Source organism: Artemia franciscana, chromosome 2 (assembly GCF_032884065.1).
Source record: "Artemia franciscana chromosome 2, ASM3288406v1, whole genome shotgun sequence".
Lineage (NCBI taxonomy): Eukaryota > Metazoa > Arthropoda > Branchiopoda > Anostraca > Artemiidae > Artemia > Artemia franciscana.
In genome coordinates, this window is record NC_088864.1 from 56110771 (window position 1) to 56131589 (window position 20819).

The 20819-nt window shown below is 34.9% G+C and overlaps 1 protein-coding gene across 2 annotated transcripts in view; it reads right to left on the reverse strand.

The window, feature by feature from the left end:
- LOC136043800 (monocarboxylate transporter 12-like) overlaps positions 1-20819 on the reverse strand; it is a 257201-nt gene that overhangs the window by 148703 nt on the left and 87679 nt on the right. The gene's annotated exons all lie outside the window — the stretch shown is intronic.

Consider the following 20819-nt stretch of genomic DNA (forward strand, 5'->3'; position numbering starts at 1 on the left):
AGGGTTTAGATAGTGCTCAGATCATTTCGCTTAATAATGTTTTTTTATTATTATTTTATCACAAGCATTGCATCATATTTGATCATAATAATTTGTTATTTTTCGGTATTTTCGATATTCAATATTTTTCTGAAATACGAGCTAAAAATATTTAAATTTCTTTAATTTTGGTGGGAACCGCAACTAAAGGGTTTATGTTGAAATTTCAAGATTGAATTTTCAGTCAAAATGTCAAAATACAACAATGGTACTTATATATTATTAATTAAAAAGAACAAAGTTTTTCCGAGGGAAGTAAAGAGCGAAGTTGAAACTTAAAACGAACAAAAATTATTGCTTAACAGCCTATCTAACATATACAAATAAAACTAATGCAAATAAACCAATCAGTGATATTTTCCCTATGTTTGTAAGATTACAGAAAACTAGCTCTTTACTGAAAACACAAAATTATATACGGTAGGAGTTTTGGTACGGTAAAAGCAAACCTTTTAAGGGCAATTTTATAAGCATAAAAGTAAAGCGTATTTAGATTGTTGCTTTATTTATTTTGTTCGTTTAATTTGGCGTCACTTCTACACAATGAGCTTAGTTCAATGACTGATTGTCGTTTTGGATCTGAAAAGGGCATTTCATGATTAATTTGTAGACAAGTTCAAAGTAAATAAATCTTAATAGTATTAGGACTACAGAATTACTTTAGAATTTGCATCACAATTAAAAATTCTCCGTTTTATAGAGAGAAATAACTAGATTTCAAGTTCATATTGCGTTTGATATTTTCTTCATTTCGAGGAATGCTAGGTGAGACCAAAATATTAACTGATACATCAATCTATTATTTTATATACTGTGTAATGACTTGAAACTTATTATTTTTATGCCTAAGTTCTTAAGATAATTTTAATTATATACTGAAAGTTACTGATATCACAGCACCTGGTATCCCTGGCCATGGAGCCTTTCGAGGGGGAATAAGTGTATTGTAATTCCATTTTGAATTGTATTTTGTATTCTATTGTATTGAATAATAATAAACTTCTTCTTCTTCTTCTTCTTCTTCTTCTTCTTCCTGTAGGACTATGAAAAGCGTTATAGATTAGTTTGTTGTTGTGAAGTTCCGTGTTCACTTTTTACTCCTAAATCAAAATTCTTGTTTCTTATACTTGGCTTTTGTGTTTTAAGTAAAGCGCTAGCTTTCTTCCTACAAACCTAGGAAAATGTCACAAGTTGATTTATTTGCATTAGTTTTATTGATATATGTTAGATAGGCTGTTAAGTATTAATTTTTGTTCGTTTTAAGTTTCAACTTCGCTCTTTACTTCCCTCGGAAAAACTTTGTTTTTTAAGTTAATCTATGCACGTTTTTGATTAAAATTTAATTTAGAAACAAAACTGCTATAACCTTTTTTATTTATAACGAATAATTTCTGTTTGTTTTAAGTTTAGTTTTGGTCCATAGTTTCAGTTGAAGACTATTTTTTCTTTAATATAATTTCTAATCACCTCCAATCTCGGGGAGATAAGACACCTCAAACCTTATTAAGTAGCTGAACTAGGAAGCCGTACAAGAATTAAAGAAAAAAAACAAGTTTAAAGCGGAAATTTCTTTTTTTAATTTTGTAAAAAAAAAAAATTTTAAAGAAGAAATGAATCTTTAATTCGTTGGTTAAAAAACTTGTTTAAATTCTTTATTAGTCACACTTAAAAAAGTAGCTCCAGGCAAGTAGCTTCGGCACAAAAGGTTACCTGAGCAGACAGGCTTGTGTGTCGACATACTTGCGGGAAATTTTGCTAGCTCAACAGGAATGTGCCATTAGGCTAAGGATTTATTTGACCTGTCCCAAAATAAAAAGCCACTCAATTCTCAGAAATGAATGAAAATTTCAAAAAAGGATCATTTCTTGTGTAGGTACGACAATTGGTGTTATAAACTAAGTTTGCTTTCATTTCAAAAATTTGGGAAAAATTACCTTAAGACTCCTACACAAGTGTTGTTATTTGTCTTTCCTTCTCTTTGGATGCACAATCTTATTTACGGAGAATTGTCAACAGTAGAATTGTCAACAGAGAATACAGTAGAATTGTCCAGTAAATAATTTGAACAAGTCAATATAATAATAATTAATCCTTCCTTTCATATACAACTTTGAGTAGTTCCAGAACCGCATGCCTACACTTCTCCAACCACTAAGTGGCAAGGGTTGCGGTCAAGGGTGTAACTTTCTGTGGGGATCTTTCTCTTTGGATGCACAATCTTATGCACGGAGAGAATTTTACGGTGAGATTGTCAATTAAATAATTTGAATAGGTAAGTATAACGATAAGTAACCCTTCTTTTAATGTACAACTTTGATTGGTTCCAGAACCACATGCCTACGCTTCTCGAACCACGAAGTGGCAAGGGGTTGGGGTCAAAAGCTTAATTTGCTATGGAACAGAGGGGGTAGCTTCCCCTACTAGACCTTAGTTTTCCTCCAGATCCCAGTTTGTTTCTTCCTCCCAGCTGAAACTTAGTTTTCCAAAAATATTTTCAAAACTAAGATAAGCCTGCATAATCCAAGCATCCACTGAAACAGGTCAGTTTTCTTTAATACATCTTTACCTTTTTTATTACTATACAGCTAGATTTCGAGTTTCCTCTGTCCTTGTCACTTGATTTGGGAAAATTGGCTCGAACTTTGACCCCTCTCCATAGGAAATTACGCCATCCGTTGGGGTATGGATTTAGTGATCTACTCAGAATGTTGTTGCCAACCATGAATTGGGTGACCTCTATTCCCTTTTGAATCAAAATGCTTGACCAAATAGTTTCTTGGGACATGCTTTAAAAAACGAGTGTATCACAATTACAAAAATATTGAAATTATCTGAAAATGATCGTGTAGAAGGGAGAAAACCATGATTGAAAAAAAAAAAACACCCAAGCAGAAATGGAACGCAAGACACTCTAATTCGAAGCTGAACGCTGTACTAACAGGACCACACCTCTAATAATCTAATTTGATATATTAGTGTTTGTACCTTGATTGTATAGCTTATTAAGGGGCCTGGAGGAAGAACCTACGAGACGTGTTTTTGCCAACCTCCAGTTAAGGGTTTTGGACGATAATTATTGCAATGATGTTATCGTTTTATACTTTCAAGCTTTTCTACTTAAGAAGTGACATCAAAAGGGTTGTTTCAATAATATATTACACTTACAGATGGTAGAATTGATATACATCACGTAGATATGAGCAATGGTTTTCAAATGAACCATTAAAAGTGACTAAAAAGTTCTTGTAGCCAATTAGCCCCAGCTTTTCCACTTGAGAAACGACACGAAAAGTGCCGGTTTTAGTGCCATTTACAAGTTGCTGATGGCGTAATTATAGGAAGGCAAATAGACCCCTCCCGTGCCCCTTTTTCTCAAAATCGTCCGATCAAAATTTTAAGATTGCGTTTAGGTTCAGAATAGTTGAAAGACCGAATATAAATGCCTTTGGAGATATCATGACCCCCACAGCCCCTGGAGCAACGTCTTTAAGCTTCGAAATTCGCACATTGTTTACGTAAGTATTTATTATTGGGAAATATCTACATTCATACATTTTTTGGTTGGGGAAGGGGGAATTTTCTGCAGGTGGGATTTTCCACGAAGGTAATTTCTTATGGGGAGGGAAGCTTCCATGGGGTGAATTTTTCAGAGTAAATTTTACACCGTTGGAATTTACCAAAATTCCTATATGAAACTTTTCTTATGTCTTGCTTTCTCTTTGACGACTTAATTTTACGCGCGGAAGTGCTAAGGATAGTTGTCCGGGGTAAATTTTCACCAGGATTGAATTGTCTAGAGAATAAATCCGTGGGGAGGAGGGATATTTCCGTGGAGGTGAGGTCTGATTTCCAGGCATTATTTAGAAAAGGATCAGAAATTAAATGAAACACAAGTATTTTCAACAGAAAGTAAGGAGCAACACTAAAACGAACAGAAATTATTACATATATGAGGGTGATTACTCCTCTCAACATCTCGCTATTTACGCTAAAGTTCAAAGTCTGCCTCAATTCTTTAAGAACGACTCCTGAAACAGTACATTTGTTTAATTAGAACATTAAGAGGCTATTTTTAAAAGCCGTATTGGTGGCTCTAGATGAAAAAAAAAAAAAAATCAAATGATACATTTCTTTAATTTGATGTCAACTCGGGGCTGACAAAGCGAGAAAAGGAGTAGTCTTAAGATTAGAGAAAAAAGATAACCTGCAAAATTTAAAGTGGCAACTATGACCACCTTAATGAAATGGAAAACTTTTCTTCTATTTCATTAGCTTGAACAATGTATGACGTTATCACCAAACAGAAAGTTGTTTCGTTCAATGTCAGCATAAACTGTTTTTAAATTTGATATAGAATAGCGAATAAGTGCTAAACTACTTCGATAAACCTTCCTTTACATTTCTTTAAACGTTATTTATAGATGAACTTACATCTAAAAGTGATAAGCATTTGACAACAAAAAGAGTTATATTTCAATTTTTTTGGGATACTTGACAAGAGGATTGGCAGAACTTTGGCTCGTCAAGTTTTCCATGGCTTCCGAATAGATTTTAATGAATAGGCTCTACGAGTTAATTGTAAGTTATTACTTTTGATTAGGCTGCCAAACAAAGCATATCACTTCTTTATAAGAGTAAGTAAGTAAATAAGTAATATATTTAGTAACAAAATTTGGAATTACATAACACATCAGAAATTAAACATATTACATGCCTGGCAGCGAAGAAACTAAAAAACTGATTGGGCATAAAAAAAAGTACAGCAAATAAAATTTAACCGTTCCAGAAATTGGGAAAGAGCCTGGTTCAAGAACCAGATAAGTGTTGGCAAATTTTTGAGCAGAACTTTGGTTTTTGTGGACAATTAGAAGGGAATTGAGTAGCTTATTTTAGCATTTACATAATCTATAGAGAACTAAATTTAACCACTCCCTATATTTTGCAAACTTCAAAAACCATCTATGATGTGCATTACCGAGACCTAAATTTAACCACTCCTTGATAGCTCCAATTGATAGCTCCTCTTATCACACCCAATCGATAGCTCCTCTTATCACTCCCAATTGATAGCTCCTCTTATCACAGATTTGAAAAGCAGCATGGTGCCTAGAGACAGGGTTGATATATGGGAACAATTTTTTGGGGAGCTTGACCCCCAGGAGGTTAAAAGGGGCACTAATTACAGGGGTGGGGGGGAAATACTAATGAATGAACTCAAGTTTTTCTGAAGACCCCCCCCCAAAAAAAAAAAAACGAATTCTGTATCGGCCCACTCCTAGAAACGTTTGCGATTCTAATCCGTATGGAAATATGAGGGAATTATTAAGAAAAGTAACAAAACACTGAGAAGATTGGCTGGCATTCTGTTGTACATAAAAAACAGCAAAAAGAGCTAAGAAAAACATATAGACAGCCCCTTCCTCCTCCCCTAACCGTAAAAGTCCTAAGTCTATTGTGTGATTTGCGTCTTATAGAAAACTATATGTGTCTTGAACAGTCCTTGGAAAGAACTATTAAAAAAAGACTCATTATTTGATATTAATTACCTTAAGCTAGGCAATTCAAGATTTTATTTCATTACAATTTTTATTTTCGTCTTTTAAACTGGAAAATATAAAAGAAAATATTTTTAGTATAATTTGTTTTTCAGTAAATTTGCAAATGACACCATTGACTTTAGACAATGACGGCTAGGGGAGGAGGAAAGGTTCAGTAGCTAAATTCTTTTCTGTAGTTGTTTTTTTTTTTTTTTTAAGTTCGCTGAAAATTCAATTCAATTTTTCCTTGTTTTAAGATTTATTTATTCGTTTATACTAGTACCTGTTACCTGTATATTTTCTATGACCTTTTTTTTTCTGTTCGTTTTGGATTTCATTTGTTCTTTAAAAGTAATTCCTAGTCGATCTGAGCTTGAATGATTATAGGAATATATTTCTGCTGGTCTTAAGTTTAAAATGGGTATTCTTCTTCGGATTTTTTTTTTTTCATTTAATTTTCTGTTGGTGTTTCATAGCCGAAGTTTTGTTATTGGTTAACTTAAGATATATTGCTCCCATATTTCCTGTCTTCGGCGTAAGAATTTAAATATCTGATTCTAATTTATTATTTCTATTTAGTGTCTTTCAATTTATTTCAACATCCCCCTATACATTCCGTAAAACTTTCGATCAAGTGACATAGGTACACGTAATAACGTCTTGAGGAGTCCAGAAACTTCAATAGTATACCCCGTATGGGCTATTACTGGGCTACAAATAATACCTTCACTACTGTATTTCTATGTATTGGTCTTGACTTTAATGGATTTGTCTGGATTTTAAAAGGATTGCCTTGATTTTCATAGTTTGGTCTTTATTTTTATGAATTCTTTTTCTATTTCTATGCACTGGTCCTGATTTTTAGATGCAGGCATTAATTTCTACAGTCTGATCTTGATTTTTGTAATTTGGTCTTGATTTCCATGTATTAGTCTTAATTTCCACTCGTTTGGATTACTATGCGTTGGTTATGATTTCTATGGGACCTTTCTGGATTTCTATGGACCGGTCTTGATTCCTATTTTTTTCATAATTTATATGGTTTAATCATGATGTATACGCATTGGTCTTGATTTTTAGAGGCTGATCTTCATTTCTAGAGTTTGGTCTTGATTTTTATAGTTTGGTTTGGATTTTTATGCATGGGTCATGATTTCTACAGTTTGGTCATGATTTCTATGGTTTGATATTTATTTCTGTGTATTGGCCTGGATTTCTGAGGGTTGTTCTAGATTTACACATACTGATCTCTTGATTTTTATGGGTTCGTTTGGATTTCTATGCAATGGTTATGATTTCTATGGGGTTTCACTAGATTTCTACTGTTTGGTCTTGATTTTTGTGAGCTGGTCTAGATTTTTAGAGGTTAGCCTTGATTTCTACAGTTTGGTCTTGACTTCTATGGTTTGATTTTGATTTCTATGTATTAATCTTGATTTCTACAGTTTGGTCTAGCTTTTTATGGTTTGATCTTGATTTCTGTGTATTGCTATTTATTTCTATGGATTGTTCTGGATTTTCACAAACGAGATAGCCAGACCCCTACGTTAAGGGCCTATAAATCTTTTTGTACCTAGGATTTTTTTTTAAATGAAGTGTATTTTATGGTAGATATAAAGATTTGTCCTAGTCATTAGCCATTACGAGATAGCCACACCATTAAATGAAGGGCCTATAAATCTTTTGTACCTACGGTTTGCTTAGAATGAAGTGTACTTTACGGTAGAAATAAAGATTTTTAGCAGTCTTTAGCCATTATGAGATAGCCAGAACCCTAAATTAAGGGCCTATAATTTTTTTTATAGCTACGATTTTTCTTAGGATGATATCTATTTTATGGTAAAAAAAAAAGCTTTATCAGTCCTTAGCCATTGGATAGTTTTACCGAAAAAAACTGAGAATTCCTTAGGAATATCATGGGACGTGCTCGTATAAGAAATGTTTCAAATTCTATGTCCTTCTAAACAATGAGGAAATATAAAATTAAAGACGAAAAATAGGGCAATAGATCAAATGTTTTGCTAAAGCTAAAGAGCGATGTTAAGAACATAAGAGCCATATCGAAAACGCAAGGAGGGGTGGCTTGTAAAAACACGAATCAATGGATTTAAAACATATAAGTATCACGAAAATATCTCAGAATGCCTTATAAATGGCAATATGTACCACAGGAATGTCACGAGGCAGGCAATTTTTACAAAATCACTGGAAATAAGGGGAGACCCATTCAAGAAAAGTTTTGAATTCTATGTCAATTTAAATGTACTTTTAATGTTTTATTCCCTGTTTAATATTGATTTCAGTGGGAAACGGGGTGAATTTATTATGATGTAAGATTCACTTGTATATCAGATGTATAACAACTACACTATATAACTATTGCTTAACATGCAGGTTTGCTTAATAGATCAATAGTCCATAGCTTTGGGATGCTTTGAAACACGCGATCGTTTAATCGTTGTGGGAACTATGTACATAATTCTCCGTGTATAGAATAGATTATCACGTTGAAGGCATTCCCTGAATCAAAATAAAATCAATTGCTTCATGGTCCAGCTGCGAACCCTCCATTCCGTTGGAAGAAATATATTTCGATTCCTAAAGTGGACAAAAATCTTTGGATTATAAAGGCTCCCTGAGAAAAAAAATCTTGAAGAAAATGAACTCTCAAAGAAAAAAAACACATTAAAAAATATCTTGAAAGAAAGATCAAATCCTAAATAATAAAATCTATTAAGTATTAAGTAACACCCTACGTATGTACCGTCATTACAGAACACTCACTTGCGCGCTGTCATTACTTAGCACCTACGTGTGTGCCGCCCTCAGTTACAGACGGGGATCCCCAATGGCAGGCTCTATCCTCTAATAAGTCACACGAGAATGCGCCATCCTTAACATAGATAAACACTCTCTTATTACGTAACATAGACGTGTACTATAGCGTTACGTAGCAAACAGGTGTGCACATTAAATAGCAGCGGCTGGCTGTCGTCGGAATGTAGGAATATGTTTGTTGTCGGAATGATGGAATATGTGTGTTGTCGTAATGGTGGGATATGTTCCTTGTCGGAATGGTAGGATATGTGTGCCGTCAGAATGGTGGAATATGTGTGTTGTCAAACAGATTGAATTCTCGCTACTCAAGTAGTCATAGTTGCAGTAGCAAATAGTCTCAGTTTCAGTTGCGGTTGTAGTAGCAATAGTGGTTTTAAGAGAGTGAAGTTAGTATCCTTTGCTGCTCCTAAGATACTGCACATATACCCTACTGATAACCTGGATGCCCATAGTGGACACAGTACCCAGTCTAAAGTAGATAAAATCGAAGTTGCATGTAGTCAAACTTGCAAGTAGTTATAGTCGCAGTCGAAAGTAGTCACAAGCGCAGTCACTGTAGAAGTAGCAACAGTAGCCCTGAAAGTACAAAGTTAATATCCATAGCCAGTCATAAGTCATTGCAGATATACCCTTTTGATAATCTCGATGCATGTAGTGTATTCTGATTTAGTGCAACATCCCACTCATAATTCCCTGAATTTTTACCTTAACGCTTTTAGCCTTTTCTGATACACTCAGGATCAAACATTCCCCCCTTTCCCAATTGTTGTGGTACATTGCATAATTTAAAACCTTTTCTTTAGGGGTTGTGTGGGACATTACATTCCCAGAGGTAAAGCTATTAGACCTATTGACTAATTTGAACAAGGCAGCTATATCATAATTTTGACCGGTATTAAGGAGATGTAAAAAGTACAAAGGACCAATTTACCCTTCAAGCACTCTTCAATATGCCCTGAAAGTTTTCACCTTAATGTCCTCAGCCACTCCTTTGATATTATTGATTCGCCCTTTCGATAATTAGCATGCAAACAATGTGTTTTATTGAGTCCGGCCTTCTTCTCAAAAGGTTTGCGATGGTTTGTCATCCTTATAGGCATATTTATTTAATATTTAGACTATTCTAAACAAGATGGCTATTTCAAAATTCTGATCAAATATTTCTGGAGGGAGGGCAACTAAATGGGAAGGGGGCTGGCAGCCCCCCACATCACTTTTCAAAATTCTCTTCAATATACCCCGAAAGCTCCAACTTAATACCCTCAGTTGTACTGAAAATATTACATATCCTGCTTTCTTGATAATTTGGATGTACGCAGTGCCATCTGATTTAGTTTAGCGTATTCCTCAACATTCTTGAAATTTCATCTTAATACCCTTAGACTTTTTGGATACACCCAAAATCAAACAATTCTGATTTTCCTAACGAAAAATCCTACATGAAAATAATCGACAAACTAAATAACTTACAATCCTTGCCCCTGGGTTGTGGGGGGCAAGGCATCCCTGAAAGCATGGCTATTAGACTTTTGGACTAGTTCAAACAATATACTAATTTCAACAATTCGAAAAGTGCTACGCAGAAGGGGCACCCCAAAAATGTAAGGAATGGGGAAGGCTGGTTGCCCTCTTTAATTACTTTTCAACATACTTTGAAAGTTTTAAATTAATACCCTCTGCTGTTTCTTAGATATTGTTTATATTTCCTTTTCACATTAGCAACTAGCAAGTATTAAGTGTATTTTGATTATATTTGGCATCCCTCTCAACATTTCTTAACGTTTCACCTTAATGCCCAAAGCTTATTTGTAGACTCGGGCTCTAACATGCCCTCTTTTCCAATAAAGAACTTCACATGTTAATAATGGGCAACTTTCATATCTTATGGTTGCCCCTGGGACTTGGGAGGAGTTGTCAACCCAGAAGATATGGTTATTTGAACTTGGGAATATTTTAAACAAAACGGCTATCTCAAAATTGCGATCGGATGTACTTGGGGAAATAAGACCATGCTCATCGGAGGGCTGTTTGCCCTCCGATCACTTGTTGCTCTAGAGAAGGGCACTAGAGCTTTTGATATCCAATCGAATGAGCCTCCTCTAAAGTTTATACGACCACCCCTTCCATAGAAACTTATATATTAACAATGTGCAACTGGCAAAGTCCAAAGCCAATTGTCCCAAGGATTGTAGGTGTTTTGTCAAACCCGGAGGTATATTTATTTGACCTTTGGACTATTTTGAATAAATTACTATCTCAAAATTTTGATCGAATGCCATTGGGGAAAGAAGGGCATGAGAGGGAAGACTGGTTGCCTTCCAATGACTTTTTACTCTTAAAAAGAGCACTAAAATTCCTTATTTCCAATCGAACTTGCCCCCTCTTGAGTTTATATGACCACCCAAACAAAACATTTCTGATGGGATTAAATATCCAGGTTGAAACTCAAAACAAATAAAATCGTTGCTTCGCAGTTTAAGCACGACAATTCTGCATGAAAATCAAATAAACTGACTCGTGATGATTCGCTATACTTGTAGAATTCTGAAAAACTAACACTTTACTGAAAACGAAAAAACAATACAACAAACAGGATTAGGAGTAAAAAAGTCATTAAATAACCTGTGAAAAGTAACAGAAAAATTTATAAGACACTCAGCGGTCTTTCTCTAGCCGTGGAATAAATACATTTTAGCATATTATTTTAATTCTATAAAAACTTATGTAACCTCAGATTTGAGTAAAGTGCTAGTTTTTCATATTCCATGAAAAACTCGTATGATGATTCCAGATAGATACAATTCAGTAAGTTTAAAGTTACCAACCGAAAACTACAAGCCTAAGCATATTTGCCTGATTTCGAAAAAAGGGAAAAACAACCCCACAAAAAATGAGTGATCCTGATGAAAATTACACCTTCAAATTCAGCAGAAAAATCCTATTGAATAGGTTTCGAGCCCATTTCTACAAAATATAGTTTTGTTGTTTTTTTTTTTCAAAAAGAATTATCACTGATGCTTGTTCATATGTATGATGTTTTTGATGCTTGTTTGTTTTTTCAGGAGTGACCGTATTGCCCCAGTGGTCTTAGAATCTCGTAAGAAAGCTTATTAGAAAGCAAATTGAAAGTAAGAAAAAGTTGTGTCACAGTAAAATGACCTTTCTGCCATTTTGTGGCGCAAAATAAACAAATTGGCCCAAAAGGTGCCTTAAAACCACGTAGTGAAGTTTCTACGATAACCAATCGATTCAGAATTATCGGTAAACTAAATATTGAGCTTTTCTAGATGCAGTAATGCCACAGGGTGTCGCATTCCGTCCTCAGGGTATTCATACCAAATAAACCGTTACTATATAGATTTGTTTTAAAGCTTCATTTAATTACGGTGATTCATTTGAAATATATAAGATTATGCTATTACAGACGAGTGCCAGTGAATCTTTGTTTTGGTGGGATGAGTGAGCTTGGAGCCTCAAAAAAGTGCATTTTTATGCCCACATTTCTGAACTCTCTTCCAAATTCAGGAGGAGGAGTATAAATTTACTCTCTAATTCCCTTGGCTCATGGGAATACCTTTGGACTTGACCTGTAATATGAGTGATGTCGGGCGGTATTGATCCTCTTATTACAAAACAATGTCCTTCGTTATAACATAAAGACATTATTCATATACTTACGGCCACAAGAGGAGGAGAAATTGGAAGGTTGAAAGCACTGCCAGAAATTTTGTTTTCACCGAAATAGAAGGAAAATATTTCTCATTTTTCCTAAATTTGTAATTTTTTTTATTTCTTCATGTTTCCAGGGGGTATCCCCTCGTTCCTCCTTCTGGTGTCCATGGGGAACATCCCTATGTAAGATTCGTTCGAAGAGCTAACCTTAAAAAACCACCGATATTGTGATTCTATCATTGATTTTTTGACATATCAGCCTCCCCTACTAATAAATGTTGGGAGGAGATTGTTTTTTTTGGCGGATGATTGTCATTCATATCAGAAAGAACTGTTTTGCTTTCTCTTTTCCGTCTCAATTTTACGCGTGGAGCTATTAAGGGTAATTTTCCGGTGTAAATTCTAACCAAGATTGAATTGTCTAGAGGATATTTCTGTAGTGAGGGAGATTTTTCCGTAGAGGTGGGGCCATATTTATGCCATAGTCTGGCATTATTTCAAAAACTATCATAAATTAAATAAAAAAAAACTTTCCGTTGAAAGTTTTTTCAACTGAAAGTAAGGAGCAACATTAAAACTTAAAAGGGACAGAAATAATTACATATGTGAATGGGGTTGCCCCCTCCTCAACATCTCGCTCTTTATGCTAAAATTTGAACTTTGTCTCAATTCTTTAAGAATAACTCTTGAAACACAACGGTCGTTTAATTAGAACAATAAGGAGCTTTAAAAAAAAAAACACTAACAAACACTAGCGTAAAGAGCGAGGAGTTGAGGAGGGGGTAACCCCCTTCATATAGTAATAATTTCTGTTCCTTTTAAGTCATAATGTTGCTCCTTTCTTCCAGTTGAAAAAAAAACCGTTTTTTTAATATAATAAAGCGACGATACTACATCTTTTCTTAAAGATTCTGCTTATTCCCTTTTGTGTTTTCAACAATCGTGCATGGTGCATTAAGCCATAGCTCCCCATTAGTTTATCTAAATTCGAATACACCTTTAAAAAAATCGGAAAATTATCAAATGTTGCGGATTTATCAGTGAATTTATCGAATTTTTTATAAATTCATCTTACATTCATTAATCTGTGCTTTGGTCATTTTACCTTAACGGGCAGTATCAATAAAAAGATAAGAAGTCTTGTCTGGACCCTTGTCATTAGTCACTATTCTTGGGATTGACATTCCCTTATCCGTACAATGCCAAGCTAAATTATACTTCTTAATCTCCCTGGAACCTACGCTATATTGCTATAAATATACATTATCATGACTTCCAGAGGCTGAAACGCTCCACTGACCCAACAATACGAAAAAAATCAACTGGAAACAGATAAACCATCGGGCTTAGACAGACTAAATAAAAAACAATTTTTTTCAAATGAGCAACATAAAAAATTAAGAAAATAGAAATTATTCTGTACACAAAAGGGTGTTCCATCCTCAACTCCGCTCTTTATGTTAAAGTTTGATAGTGCTTTTAAAACTTATTATTCCAATTTAAGAGCCTTGTGTTGAGCAGTCGATTTTTAAGAATTGGAACACAAGTTTCATTTTAATGTAAAGAGTGGGGAGTTGAGTAGTGAGAAGCTGCTCTCATATACGTAATATTGTAAATATAAGTAATCTATATATATAAAAATAAGTTGTCTGTGTGTGTGTGGGTCTGTCGGGTGACGTCATGTTTGTGTGTTGACTGACGTCATGTTTTCGACTGACGAAATTACAGACCGGGACATCGGGACACAAATGATGACCGGGACACCGGCACATAGGGAATATAAATGACCACCGGGACACTCAAAGAGAAAGCGACCAGGATACAAGGAATGTTCGATTAGCAATCACCATCAACAAAGCACCGGGACACAAATGACGACCGGGACACAGGGAGTATGAATGACGACCAGGACATAAGTAAAAAAAAACTAAAAAAAAGGTAAAAACTACAAAAAAACTAAAAAGAAAAAACACTAAAAACTAATAAAAAAAACTAAAAAAGCTAAAAAAATAAAAAAACTAAAAAAGAAAAAAAATAAAAAAGGAAAAAAAATGAAAAATAAAGGAGAAAAACAAAACTAAAAAAAATAAAAATTAAAAAAAAAACTAAAAAGAAAAGAGAAAAAAAACTAAAAAAAAGTAAAAACCAAAAAAAAAATAAAAAGAAAAAAAGGGGAACATACAAATTTTATTTCATCATATACCATTTCAAAAACGAATGTATATACAGACCGGGACACCGGGATACAAATGACGACCGGGACACTGGGAATATAAATGACGACCGGGACACAGGGACACAACTACAACGGGGACGCCGGGGGGCACACGGGGATATATAAATGACGACGGGTACACAGGGAATGTTCGATTAGCAATCACCATCAACAACGCTCAAGGGCAATCATTAGAATCATGAGGTATAACTAAAAAAACTAAAAAAAAGGAAAAAAACTAAAAACTGAAAAAAAGACCAATTCAAAAACGAATGTATATACAGACCGGGACACCGGGACACAAATGACGACCGGGACACCGGGACACAAGGAATATAAATGACGCCCGGGACACTCAAAGAGAAATCACAGACTGGGACACTGGGACACAAATGACGACCGGGACACAGGGAATATAAATGACGACCGGGACACAGGGACACAACTACAACGGGGACGCCGGGGGGCACAGGGGGATATATAAATGAAGACGGCGACATAGGGAATGGTCGAACAGCAATCACCATCAACAAAGCTCAAGGGCAATCATTAGAATCATGAGGTATAGATCTGAATACGGATTGTTTTCCCATGGACCATTATATGTTGCATGTTCAAGAGTCGGTAAACCTGACAATCTATTTATATGCACAGAAATATATATATATATATATATATATATATATATATATATATATATATATATCTATATTCACAGGTGGGACATAGGGACACAACTACAATGGCGCGTAACTAATATGGCGCGTAACGACTTACGCGCGCGGGGCGCTTGGGGGGCGCAAAGCGCCCCCACCAACTAGGTGTTGGGGTGGCGCGAAGTGCCACCCCAACAGCTAGTACGTAAATATACGTAAATACGTCATATACTTAAATTTTGTTCGTTTAAAGTTACAACTTTCCTTTCATTTGAATTTTTTCTTCATTTCTGTGTGTTTTTAATAGCAAACCAAGGATTACATTAAATGTGAAGAGGTCTACTGACCCTCAAAACAGGCTCTTTAAATCAAATTTAACTTTTTCACTGGAATATTTCAAGAACAACAGCTTAATTAGCATGACAAATATATTAATTTAAATTCTCGGTTAATACAAAGCTTCTGGTAGAAGTTGTATTAGCAAGCCTAAAGTGATTTTTATTTAGCAAACTCAACCCCTGAAGTAAGTGTCTATTTTAAAAGTTTATTTTCAATTAAAGACGTAAATCTTTAGTGAAAAAAGTACCACCGCGCGGCACCTCTGGTTTTGATTGAATAAAAAAGAAAATTAACTGAAAGTAAGAAGTGACATTAAAACTTAAACGCACGGAAATTACTCCGTGTATGAAAGGGGCTGTTCCCTCCTCAACAGTCCGCTCTTTACGCTAAAGTTTGACTCTTTCTCTCAACTCTACTTTTTAAAACAGTAAAAAACTTCAGCGTAAAGAGCGGGGCGTTGAGGAGGGAACATCCCCTTTCATATACGGAGTAATTTCTGTGATTTTTAAGTTTTAATGTCGCTCCTTACTTTCAGTTAAAAAAAACTTCTTTTTTTTATTTAGTTTCTGAACGTTTTTGAATTAATGTATGTTTTGATTTTGGCTCTCGCACAAGAATAATTAAAACGAAATTTGCATAATACTTTTTTTTGGTTAAATGGCTTTCTCTTAGTTTTGATCGGACGATTTTGAGAAAAAGGGATGGGGGAAGAGGCCTAGTTGCCCTGCAATTTTTTGGTTACTTAAAAAGGCAACTAGAACTTTTAATTGCTTACGAACGTTTTTATTAGTAAAAAAAATACGTAACTTACGAATTAACTTACGTAACGAACTTCTATATTTCTATATTTTTATTACGTATATGAGGAACTTTTCCCCCTCGTCAATACCTCGGTCTTTACACTAAAGCTTACTCCCAATTCTTTAAGAATGATCCCTGAAGCACAAAGGCCGTAGAATAAATAGCTGAAATTACTAAAAATACTTTAGCGTAAAGTTCGAGGTATTTAGGAGGAGATGAAACCCTCATATGTGTAATAATTTCTGGTCATTTTTAGTTTTAATGCTGCTCCTTACTTTTAATCGAAAAAAAACATTTTCATATTTATTTTTTCATTTTTTTTAAATAATGCTATAAAATCAGGTGCCCCCTTCATAGAAATTCTCTTCCCCTATGACAACTTCCTCTATGGAAAGATCCTCTCACGTAACTCCTTCCCCTCAACCCCTCCCCAAGCAAAAAATCCCCCTGAAAACGTCTGTACCCTTCCCAATAACCATTACTATATGTAAACCCTGGTCAAAGCTTGTAACTTGCAGCCCCTCCGCCGGGGACTGTGAGGGAGTAAGTCGTCCCCAAAGACATAGTTATTAAATGTTTCGACTATGTTGAACAAAATGGCAATCTCAAAATTTTGATCCGCTGGCTTTGGGAAAAAGCGAGCGTGAAAGGGGGCCTAGGTGCCTTCCAGTTTTTTGGTCACTTAAAAGGGGCACTAGAAATTTTAATTACCGTTAGAATTAGCCTTCTCGCGACATTCTAGGACCACTGGGTCGATACGATCACCCTTGGAAAAAAAAACAAGAAACAAACAAATAAACACGCACCTGTGATCAGTCTTCTGGCAAAAAATAAGAAATTCCATATCTTTGTAGATAAGAGCTCGGAACCTATGCACTGGGGTTCTCTGATACGCTGAATACGATAGTGTGATTTTCGTTAAGATTCTACAAATTTTAGGGGGTGTTTTCCCCCTATTTTCCAAAATAAGGCAAATTTTCTCAGGCTCGAAACTATCGATGGGTTAGACTAAATTTGATGAAACTTATGTATTTAAAATCAGAGTAAAAATCCGACTCTTTTGATATAACTATTGGTATCAAAATTTCGTTTTTTTTTAGTTTCGGCCGGGTCGCTCCCTACTACAGTTCGTTACCACGAACTGTTTGAAACTTAGAAGCTCAACGTCTAATCTCTTGATAAATCAATTAGCTATCTCAGAAATAACACGCGACGGCTTTTGACATCCTTTGGACCAATTTTTAGTTTTGCACATAGTTTGGTAAAAGACGCCATTTCGCTATGTCACAATGGCTTTTGTTTCTTAAAATAGGCACTAGAACTCTATTATCCGTTAGAATGAACATGTTTCCGGTTTGTAATAAAAAAAAACACACATCTTCTTTCTTTAAAAAAAAAAAAATGCAAATATTGCCGTTTTATAGATAGAGGATTAGAGCTTTTAAAATAGGGATATTTAATATGTTGAATTTAATTATGTGTTTTTAATCAAGATCACTTGCCCTTGGCGGGTATTTTCCCCTTTGCCCGATTTCAGGAAAACTTTCTTAGGCTCGAAAATTTTGGTATGTATCTTTAAACACAAAATTAATTTTATGTACTTGGAATCACCACTAAAAACCAATTTTTGTGGTGTAGCCTATATATTGTTATCCTGCTATGAGGTCGAGTCACATCTTACTTGCTGTTCCTTATCACGGAATGTTTGATTGCCAGGCTACATGAACTATCTTACATCTTCCAGAGCCATGATTAGAATCATACCTCAATCAAGGAGAGGGGATATCGTCCTTGAGATTGGTCTGAAGGACACCCGGGACCATTTGAACAATAATGCCATAAGGTTGTTCAACCTTTCCCCTAATTTAACCCCTTTGACATCCTTGATAATCAGAACTGTGGATGCTTCACATTAAATATGTAATCTACGCTGAAGTAAAATTTGTAAAGCATTAAACATCATTCTTCAAGAAACAGTGAGTAAAGTTTTACATTCAAACAACTAATGGAGTATATAAATTATGGATTAAGTGTGTTCATATCGCTTGTCACTTTTAGTAGCATAACATTACGGTCATCATAATTTGTTTAATAAGGTCTTGCAATGTACTTTTAAGTTTCTCCCATAATTCTCTTTCTTGATTAATAAATCAAGACTCATTTATTTGCAGATGAGGCAAATAACTCACTTTTATCTTGATATTATAATCCTATTCAGTCTCCGTACATCTCTGGAGTATCGTTCCATCAAAAAGAATGGATTTGGAAAATGAATAGATGCATTCCTAAGAGACGTAAAAGTGAAATTAAATATCATCAAAAACTTATTTTTAGAAGCACAAATCAATAGAGTCTAATTTCTATTTAAGGCCTTTTTTAATCTGGTCTGTAATTTTACAAAGTACCAAAATAATCATCCAAATGAAGTTTCCAATATTATTATATTGGCCAATCATGGGAATTTCATCTGTCACACAAAAAACAAAAACAGATCGACCACTTTCTAATATACAAGAACTGGGAGACGTCGTGGTGAGATATGCATTTATTTAGATGTCCTGATATCTTCTCCGACTATTGCCTTAGGGCTGCCTAAATCGAATCTAAACTGACAGCTCAAAGACAGGTGGTGACGTCTACGCCACTGTAATTGATCTAGATCATGACTGTGAAAAACTGAATTACGTTGAAACCGGTCACAGTTCGCTCTACCAATAAGTTCGAAGCTCATGTTCTACCGGGTGATGAAAACCCAGTGACTTTTTGGGCAACTATCAGACAAACTTATAACAATATTGCCTACGAAATCCTTCTGATTGAAAGGAGGGCTGGCAAATGGAAAACGCTTTTCGACACTTTTTCTGCAGGTGGAAACCAAGCCCTTAAAACAGGGTATACTATGTTTGCTAAGGCTAATAAAATATATTCGTTCTGATAAGCATTGTAGCCTTAAACAAAAACCTGAGAAGACTGAAGAAGCTACTAGGTAAGGAGAATCTCGATCAGTATAGAGAATTACCAATGAGATAGTTATAAAACGCTCAAAGACAAATGGACCTGAAAACAATGAGACTGGACATCGCTATATTGTTCCTGACGAAGCGATGAAGCCTGGGTGATGCATGTCGAAAGGTTGTCAAATAGAACATTTTTGATAGACTAGTCCTCCAGATATACCAGACGCAATATTCCTAAGCCTATCTATTGATATTGGACCACCATCTAATGTGGAGGTACTAAAGGTTGCTAAGAAACGGAAGACCAAGAACTCCCCAGGGAAAGTCCAGATTGTAGGCGAAATGACTAAATACTCTAGAGCTGGATGTACAACTGTATGAACAATATTCTTTGCGACAATCCAGAGAACAGAAGAAATTCCTAAAGATTGTCTGAACAGCAGTCTCGTCAAAATATTAAAAAATGCGATGCTGTAAAGAGGAAAAACAGGAGATATATCCTTGTTTAAATACCAGGCAAACTATACTCCATAGCAGGATCCAACAAGCACTGAATAACCACCTACAGAAGGAACATCATGGATTCTAGTCAAACCTATCATATCATATCGTATTCAATCTCAGAGTGCTCTCAGAACAGGTAAAATGAATTGTGAAACTAGCTATAATTGATCTTTAAAGACATGTGAGGGATAAAAGACTTAATCCCCCCTTAAAAATCTTCACTGACTCGTAAATTGGTTGCAAAAATGCAGGTAAAAAGACAATTCCTCATGATAACATAAAAAAATATTTTCCCAAGCCGTAAAGAGGTCTTAACAACGCAGGTAAAAAAAAACCTCAAACCCTTCCACCAAATGTAATATTTCTTTTGGTTGTTCCCTCCCCCCCCCCTCTGAACGAAAATCCTGGATTTTGCCCAATCCATGCCCATCCTTTCCGGAAAATTGCGATATTTCTTTTATTTATGCGCAGCCTATGAGGCTGGGAACCGTGCGTGTAGGTTGCTTAAATATTCTGAATAGAAATGCAAAATTTTCACAATTTTATCCTTAGAACCACACCTTTTAAGCACCAGATTCAGCCATTAAAAAATAACTGCTCCAAATTTTTTTTCAACATAGTTGCTCTAAAAATTAGATTTGACTCCCTTAAATGAATTCTTGTATACACGATTCGCAGATACTGTATGATCTCATGCTGCACATTATAATTGACAATTAGATTTTTAGATTAACAACCCTAAGGATCGGCTCCTTAAAGTTTTACATTAAAAGAACTTATGGTAGATGTCCTTTGTAGCATTCTCAATAAAGGTTATTCGCCACCTCCCAAACTTCACTCGGTGATAGGTAAATAGTGTTATAGACCAGCAAGACAAAACACAAAGAATAAAGAAGACAATGAAATGAGGAAATTTTAGACAGTGAATTTCAGAAGAAAACTTATCGAATATTTCGGCTATATATGGAACAAACGTCCTCAGCAAAACAAAACAAAAAGTAAAATAATGATAAAATTCAACTAAGGATAAAAAATGAGAAAAATATAAATTAAACCAATAACTAAAGAGTCCTAACACTATTACTAATTTGCATCCGCTATATAGTATAATTGATGTTATTTCAAAATCGTATAATGTAATATATATGGCAATAACATAACTTGCATAAATTATCAATGACAGAACTCTTGCTGTTGCTTTTTGTTTTTATATTTCACAGATTTTTATCAAAAGCTGAACTTTATCTTGATTCTAGTGTCT